Source organism: Amblyomma maculatum, chromosome 4 (genome assembly GCF_055883805.1).
Source record: "Amblyomma maculatum isolate TAMU_Amacu chromosome 4, ASM5588380v1, whole genome shotgun sequence".
Lineage (NCBI taxonomy): Eukaryota > Metazoa > Arthropoda > Arachnida > Ixodida > Ixodidae > Amblyomma > Amblyomma maculatum.
Genome location: NC_139347.1, coordinates 200,162,403 through 200,168,485, shown reverse-complemented (window position 1 = coordinate 200,168,485; position 6,083 = coordinate 200,162,403).

Below are 6,083 nucleotides of genomic sequence, written 5' to 3'. Positions count from 1 at the left end.
ACTGAAAGTACTAGTGCTAGCAAAATGACAGAGATCGGAGGGGCGAATGCAGTGATGGCAGTTCACGATTTTAATGCATTTTGGCTATATTCTCATTACGTGAAATTTTTAGAACATCACAGCTATCAGTTTTCCTAGTGTAAATCTCACCACCCCTCACCCACACTAATTTCCACGTCAATTCACGTTTTCTTCGTATGGCTCGTCCAAGCAAGCGTTTATTATCTGAGCAAAAATGTTCATTCACAAGGAACGCCGTTTTATCATCGAAGCCAAAGTCCTCACAGTTTAGCCGTTTTTTCCTAGATCTTTCAAGCACAGCATCACTTTTTGCACATTTGGTAAATTGGAGAATGATGTTTTGATCAGTCCGATTTCCGCGAATTGGCACCCGGTGACAGATTTCAATGCCGGAAACCAGAATAGGCTCACTGATGTTTTCACCTTGGTTTTCCATTACAACCGGCAAGTTTTAACCTTATATCACTGGAATGCCATTTATTTCTACGTTCCTTCGAGAATACTGTTCGCACTCGGTTACCCGTGACTGACCTTTTTTCACTTGCTCAGCCAGTTCATCACAGTGCCTCCTGAGGCTGTCGTTAGCTTCTCTTAAGCTCTTTCTTTTCTCTCTAACAGTTTTTGATCCAGTACTTTCTTATAGTAAGTACCGGTAGGTATATCTTGGCTGTTGATGGCGTCACGGATGTGAACCGACCGCCACTCACTGATTGTCTTACAGGGTCGGGGTGGATGAGCTCGGTCCTTCACGTTTGGCTGAAGCATAGTGAAGCATCTTGCAGATAATCTGTAGGGAAGAAGATCGGTGTTTAGAATATGTCCCCCGCTGTCCGAGATACTCACGCTGTGGTTGCCGTTTATGCTTCTCATTTACGCTGAAAAATCGGAAGAACCTAGCACATTCGACAGTAGTAAAGCACCATGGTACAGGAACCCAGTATTTTGGCCATCGGCCTCATGCGGGATTCGATAGCCAGTGCCACCGGGCACAAGTAATACAGCTGGCACAAGAGCTCACGTGCCCGGTGCTTGGCTCCTCTGCGACGAAACGTTTCGATACTGCCTCCTTGACCCAACGTGTGGCGCAAAGGCTGCAGTACGCTTTATTGCACTAGTTTGTCCCCTCTCAGGATATAATATCAGTCATGAGCGGTGACATTGGCCGAACGCCCTTTAGCGAGCATTTAACCCCGCCGGAGCCGAACAATAGGCGGCTAAAATTTTTCATTTTGTTATTAAATTATGTCTGTGTACTCAGGGACATTGGAGATCCGACCCAGCACAACCCGGATGCAAGGTGGGTGCTCTCTTACAAGGTACACACATCTTTTTTCATTCGTTTTATTACCAGGCTTCCACAAGCATTCTTGGCAAAACTATACATTTCAAAAAAAAAAAAAAGAAAGAAAGGAGACCTCGGGTTCTTGTGCGAACAATATTGTAGCCTTAAAATGTCACGAACTTGCAAAGGTTTATCCTTAGACAAGCGGAGCTCCACACGAGCAAGTTCTTTCTGCTCTTTGACAAAACAGGATTTCTCTCCGCAATGCAGCCGCTCTGAACACTGCTGAACCTTAGAAAACAGGGAGTTAAGAACTAGAATAACACTGATAGTTTGTTGCGGTCATTGCCAAATGATTGGTTTGTTGTGCAGCTGCCTCCACCATTAGAAAATTTGATCTGTTTAAAATATTTTTCGGCTGTCTATATCCAATTCAGTTGGTACTAAAAGCTGTGCCCACGACTGTTATGTCTAGAGTATGAGAAAGCAGTATCTGCTAATCATCGAAGGTAAACAAAATTCACATCCATTATTTTGGAAGGGGCTGCTACTAAATAGCAGCTTCTAAATTAAAATTATTCCCGCTTATTTGGTCAAATTAAAGCCGTTTAGTTGCGTGAGCAATTTGTATGCCGAGAGTCGCCCTTTGGTTAACTTTCTGTATATCCGCAACTTTTGCTTTCAAATGCTTTTTAAACCAATTGACTGACTACAAACCTCAGCACTCACACAGGCACTGTGAAATCGGGGTGTAGACGAGCCGTATATGAACCTACTGGAAGATATTCTATAGTGGCTACACAGCAATCATAGTTCTGCATAAACAAAATACCACAATTCCCCATAAGGAAAGGTGTTAGGCAAGCAAACATTATCTTCCCAGTGAATGGGAGCAGTAGGGTAAATGGTAGATGGAGGATGCCTCGGTAATCTGCGATTGGCTGATAGCATTGCCTTGCTAAGTAACTCGGAGGATAAGCTGCAAAGAATGATTGATGACCTAAACAAGAACAGCAGAAAGATAGGGTTGAAAATCAATACGCCGAAGACTATAGTAATATTTAACAGGCTCGGGAAGGAACAAAAGTCCGCAATAGGTTGCGAAGCGCTAGAAGTGGTAGGCGATTATGTCTGTTTAGGACAGGTAGAAACCGCAGATCCAGACCGGGAAATACTAGGAGAATAAGATTGCGAAGCGCTAGAAGTGGTAGGCGATTATGTCTGTTTAGGACAGGTAGAAACCGCAGATCCAGACCGGGAAATACTAGGAGAATAAGATTAAAATGGAGCGCATTTGGCAAGTATTCGCAGATTATGGCTAGCAGCTTACCGGTATCGCTCAAGAAAAAAGTATACAACAATTGCATCATACCTGTACATAAGTATGGGGCTGAAATGTGGAGGCTAATGAAAAGGGTTCTACTTAAGTGGATGACAACGCAGAGGGCTATGGGAGTAAAATTGGTAGGTGTTACGTTAAGAGATAGGAAGCGCGCAGAGTGGGCCAGGGAGATAACTAGAGTTAACGACATTCTAGTGCGCATCAAGAATAAGAAATGGACATGGGGCAGGGCCAGTAGTCCGGAGGGATGACAACGGATAGTGGCTTAAGGTAACACATTGGATTCCAAGGTAAGGAAAGCGTAGCAGGGGTCGGCAGAAAGTTAGGTGGGCGGATGAGGTTAAGAAGTTCGCAGGGGTCAAGTGGATGCAGCTAGCACAGAATTGAATTGGGGAGTTGAGAGGGGCCTTCGCCCTGCAATGGGTATAGTCTGGTTGATGATGATGAAGATGATATCCGCTGCAACTGTGATTGCGCTGCCGCACGTACACCACATTTAGTTTGGTAAGGTAATTTAGGCGCTATTTTTTTTTTTTATAATTGCAGGCACCCGAGAAGTGTCGTTGTGAAAGGAAGTATTATTACGATACTGCAACTCCAGACAGCTTAACGATGAGCCTTAAAAATACCACTGAGCTTTAAACACTGCAAATACACTGTTTTTGATCACTGATGGGAATAGCCAAACGGCACAGACTTTCAGCCACGCACTTATACATTCAGGCTACTCGCTAAGTTATCACATTTCTAGGCGTTGTTAGGTGCACACTTTGGTGTTGTTCTAAATGTTTCACAAGAAGCGGGTTATTGCAAAGCGTAATAATTAACGCCACCGACTAAAACTTTAGTTTAATTTCTGGAACATCCTAGTGGCAGCTGGCGTTCCGCGGTTTCTGCCGTTCCGTGTGGCTTGATCCACACGTTGCAAAGCTTTTTTCGTTGGCACGCCACCTAGGGGTAGCTCATCAAAAAAGTATGGTGTAGAAATTGAGCCACCGGTCGCCGCAGCATAATAGTGTGTTTGTAGAATCGGAAAAAAGTATGAGATGTCCTTAAGAACACATTTTATGGTATATGCAACGGTTTACAGTGTGCGCCATCCATGCCAGTCCTCCAAAGGTGTTTACACTGCAACATAACATCAAAGGTGGCAAAGCACCTTAAACACTTGTAGGAGCATACCCTGGTGAACGGATAATCGGAACTAGTCAGGATGTTGGTAGAGAACCTCTTTTATTTTTTAAATATCGCGTTTTATTTATTTTCAGCAATAAAATACAAAATATATATGTCAGCTGCTAAAATGTTTGAGTTGGATGCGCTAAGATCAAAAGAAAAATAATTACAGCGCCTCTTATACGCGCCATGCTAAAGGAGACTTTTTGCTCCAAGAAAAGAGCACCAAGAAAGTATTAATCTCAAAGAAAAAATAAAAACTAATAGCACGTTACGGTATGCGGTAATACGTTATTAGCGCGCGATTGCCGTAGTTTATTTTTGTATTTCACGGCCAAATGTCGTCCGGTTTGGGAGACCAGTTTATGATTGCGGGTATTGTCGTTTATTTCCTAGTCATCAGTTGTCTTACAGCGAGTTCTAGAGAGATGCCCTGCGATTATGCTTTGACGACCGCTCTAGTCATGCTTTTTTTACATACGGAAAGGGCGTGTCTCCGTGAATAAATGGTATTGACCCAATATTTAACGTCTGACGAAACATTTGACGTGTGCCAGCAAGAAAGCGGCCTTCTCAATCTGTAAAGATTGAATTTGAGCCTTTAAAACTTCATTTTGGAAGTCTCATGCGAGCCTATATGAGCCCGGGAGTTTGAAGCTGGTCTATCGAAACTACCACAAGCGCCTCAAACGAATTTTATACCATTTCGGATCAGGTGAAATAAGTCTAAACGAGTGCTCTAAGCCATTCAGACGGGTTTTTATGAAACCCATGCTTTACAAAGCAGGCGTAATCAGGACATAGATAACCCGCTATGTCTCTTTGCATATAAAGAAGGCCGGCAAACAGGAGGACCAAAACCATGGTGATGTTTTTGATGTCAAAGGATGTTTTTTTAATAAGATTAGTTCAATATAGTGCTTAGTTGACCACTTACTGCTTCCAAGGCTTTCTTTATAACTTTTTCTAAATATTGCACATGGGCACACAGAGAACCTGGGAGGCATTTCACAGCGTTTGGTCTGTGTTACAACCGAGCGCGCCATCATGGTGACAATGAAGGTTACACCTTGAGTGAGGCAAGACCTGAGTACATGGGATGATCGCCTCATCGCGAAGAAAACCTGCGTGTGAACGCTCAGCGTTTATAGCACTCTTCCAATTAATCTTGTGCTGTGTTAGCTGCATCCACTTGACAACTGCAAACTTCTTAATCTCATTCACCCTCCTAATTTTCCGCCGCCCCCAGCTACGCTCCTTCCCTTGGAATAAAATTGGTTACTCTATAACAGACTTTACGCATTACTCTTCGACACTTTACGCATTAAAATGATGTAATATATGATCCGTAAATTGAGAGAAAGACTGTACTGGAATGTATGCAATAGTGAGGCTCTCCACTTCACTTTTGATGGCAAAGTATGAATTCGATTATAAACGTTTATATAGCAGCAAAGGAAATCTGTTATTAATCATAATCAGAACTAGATGTGCAAAAAGCTGAAAAAGATAGTGGAATTCAGTGACTTCAAATATTTCGATCAGAGCGCTCATTAACACCACTGTCAAAGCAGCGCTGTCCTTGTGCCTGTGTGTGCTTCTTCTGTTTTGTTGCCTGCTCTGTTGCCTTCTTCCAAGATGTGTGACCAACTAGCTCAATGTCAACTCTATTATTGGTCATTCGGTTTGTTTTGGTGGTGCACTCTGAGATATAATGCCTTGGGCAAATGATGGCACATATCATCAGTGGGAAACAATTACTAAAGTTAAGGAAAATCAGCGCGCATAAAAGGCACTGGAAATTTTTGTGTAGCATTTAAAACTGATTAAATATTTTGGGCGGAATTAGAGACTTAAAATACAATTTCCGACTGTAGTGTTGACTCTTTACCCTTCCCTATCTACGCCATGTACTAACTCACCCCAAAGTCCATAAATGTAGACACATATTATGGCTGATACGGCAGAGAGCGGATACATAGCATGGAAAAGCACGCAGACATACGGAGCATGCAGCTGACATTCAAAAGTTTAGGCTGGCACACAGTTATATCTTGAAATACTTCTGAGATAAATGTTTGTGGACAAGACGTAGGCAAGTAACACAGAAATCAAAATGATCGACACTGGCAGGCAGGCCAGGGCGGCTGCTTAGAGCGAGGGTTATGTCATTCGGATACAGCCTGCGATACAGATAGTTTCAAACGACAAGAATTATTTTTAGAAAAATTCAAGTTATACAGTTTTAACATTCCTCTTGCA